This window comes from Gossypium arboreum, unplaced genomic scaffold (genome assembly GCF_025698485.1).
Source record: "Gossypium arboreum isolate Shixiya-1 unplaced genomic scaffold, ASM2569848v2 Contig00193, whole genome shotgun sequence".
Taxonomy (NCBI): Eukaryota; Viridiplantae; Streptophyta; class Magnoliopsida; order Malvales; family Malvaceae; genus Gossypium; species Gossypium arboreum.
This window is the reverse complement of record NW_026440312.1, coordinates 99,762-102,970: the sequence shown is the minus strand read 5'-3', so window position 1 is coordinate 102,970 and position 3,209 is coordinate 99,762.

The following is a 3,209-nucleotide window of genomic DNA, read 5'->3' as shown; positions in this document are numbered from 1 at the left end:
AGCCCTGAATTAGTAACTCGCACAAATGCCTTCGGATCTTAGTCCGGATTTAGTCACTTAGCACAAAGCCTTTGGGACTTAGCCCGGACATCATTCGAATAACCATGCACATTTATCAATAAATCATGACACATTCAGTATTTCATTTTGTTAGCAAAACTCTAACACGAGGCACTTATCACACTTGCAATTTCGCTCAATAGCCACACACAAAGAGCATGATTTTGATTTGCTTAAAACGTGATCTAATCAAATCATAATCTAAGTTCCATTACTCAAAACTTACCTCGGATTTTGTCGAGCGGCTTCAACGGCTATTCGATCACTTTTCCTTTCCCTTATCCAACTGTGGTCCTCTAAGCTCTTGAGCTAATTCAAACAAATTTAACTTATTAAAGTCTCATTTTGCTAGCTTATGGCGAATATGACAAGGAGTTTGATAGGTCATATGGCCACCTTTTAGCTCAAATACACAATGATCATACGCATTTTAATCACATCAAGCAATTTAATACAATTCATTCGAACATCAAAAGAGAAGCTCAAGGTACTTAGCCCATATATACATTAGACATTAGAGTCACATATGTACGAAATCACGAATCGAATTCAACATACTAGCTAATATTTCCCTTAGCGAATTTTCTAAGTCAAGCTAAAGCCATCAATAGGCTACCTATGGCGAACATACACATCAACTCATGTACTCATTCATGTGGCGAACATACACATCTATGCAAATGCCGATTGCAACACTTAATACATTCGACAAGTATGGTCACTTGTATTGACTAAACACCATTTGTTTCAAGTTCAAAACTTGGCTAATACACATATATAAAATATTAAAGCATCCTCTCCCTTTCCATTAATTCAACACATGCATTACCCATAATATACAAAATTATATTCGCCTTAGCACACAACTTGCTAGCCGATTCTTCTCCATCTAGCAACTAATGCACATCTGAGCTCATTTGTTAGACTCTACTTCATCTAACAACAACCTTATTTCTCTTCTATTTCCTACCATGGCCGAATGCTCAAGATACCTCAATATCAAAACTTTTAACTTGGGTTGCTTAAAGAGCTTGGTGATGAGTTCAAATTTATCTAACACCTCAAGCAACATAACACATCCCTTAATCTAGTGAACCACCATAACATCAAACACCAACCAAGAAAACAACACCCAAAGCCGAGTATCATCTTCATCACATAGCAAGATTTAGACCATGGGCTAGGTAGAACTCAAGCTAACAACTAAAACATGCATGCATCTCATGGACAACATCAAACATACCTTAGTCTAGCAAATCACCATAGCCGATTTTCTCAAGCTCCTCCCCTTCCTTTCTTTCCTCTATTCGGCCAAGGATGAACCAAAGGATGAACACTTGTTTTTTTTTTGTTTTTCTCTCCTTCAACTCACGGCAATGGGGGCATGGATGAGACCATTTTTTTTTCATCACTCCTCCCTTTCATTATTCAATTACCATGCTCATTATTTTATTTTTCCTTACATAATGCATTAAGCCAACATGTCTATGACATGTTTCTTTTAACCATAACACCTTGTCCACCCATGCTCATGGCGGCCACTACATATTAGGGGAAAAATTGACATGCAAGTCCTCCTTTTGATTACATGCACTATTAGATCCTTGTAGATTAGCCTATCACATTTCAAAAGTGTCACACAAGTCCTTTTGACTAAATTCACATGCAATTTACTAAATCGAAGCTTAAAATTTTCGCACATTCATATTCACATATTTTAGACCATAAATATCACATTCAAATAATTTGGTGACTCGGTTTAGCGGTCCCGAAATCACTTTTCGACTGGGGTCACTTTAGGGCTGTCACAACTCTCCCCCACTTAAGAAATTTTCGTCCCCGAAAATCTTACCGGTAAATAGGTTTGGGTATCGCTCTTTCATAGAGTTCTCGGGTTCCCAAGTAGCTTCTTCAATTCCATGTTTGAGCCATAACACTTTTACTAACGGAACCCTTTTGTTTCGCAACTCCTTCACTTCACGAGCTAGGATGCGAATCGGTTCTTCTTCATAACTCATATCGGGTTGAATTTCAACCTCTGATGGATTAATCACATGTGACGGATCGGATCTATAACGTCGAAGCATCGAAACATGAAAGACATCGTGAATCCTTTCAAGTTCAGGGGGCAAAATCAATCTATACGCAACTGGACCGACTCGTTCGAATATCTCATATGGCCCGATGAACCTCGGACTCAGTTTGCCCTTACGGCCAAATCTGAGTATCTTTTTCCAAGGTGAGACCTTAAGAAACGCTTTGTCTCCCACGATACTCAATATCTCTTCGTTTAAATCCGCATACGACTTTTGACGATCCGATCTCGCCTTGAGACTTTCACGAATTATTCTTACTTTCTGTTCAGCATCTTTAATCAAATCCACTCCGAAAATTTTTCTCTCACCGAGCTCGGTCCAAAACAATGGCGTACGGTATTTACGCCCGTACAAAGCCTCGTAAGGTGCCATCTTAATACTTGATTGAAAACTATTGTTGTAAGCGAATTCAATCAAAGGTAAATACCATTCCCATGAACCACTGAACTCGAGGATGCAACATCTCAACATATCCTCAAGTATCTGAATTATCCGCTCGGATTGACCATCGGTTTGGGGGTGAAAGGTGGTGCTGAAATGCAACTTGGTACCCAAAGCTTCTTGCAATTTCTTCCAAAATCGTGAGGTGAATCTCGGATCTCTATCCGACACGATAGAAATAGGTACCCCATGTAATCTCACAATCTGAGAAACATACAATTCAGCTAGTTTATCCATTGAAAAATCCGTGCGTACGGGGATAAAATGAGCTGACTTAGTCAATCTATCAACAACGACCCATATCGCATCTTTCTTACTTGCCGACACTGGCAACCCAAATACAAAATCCATCGTTACTCGATCCCATTTCCATTCAGGTATCATGATCGATTGGAGTAAACCCGTAGGCACTTGATGTTCTGCCTTCACTTGCTGACATATTAAACACTTCGAAACAAAATCGAAATGTCTCGTTTCATACCATACCACCAAAATCGACGTCTTAGGTCGTTGTACATTTTCGTACTCCCGGTGGGTGACATTCGGCTACAATGAGCTTCGCTCGTAATTATCGAAATAAGTTCGAATTTCTTGGAATACACAAACGATTTC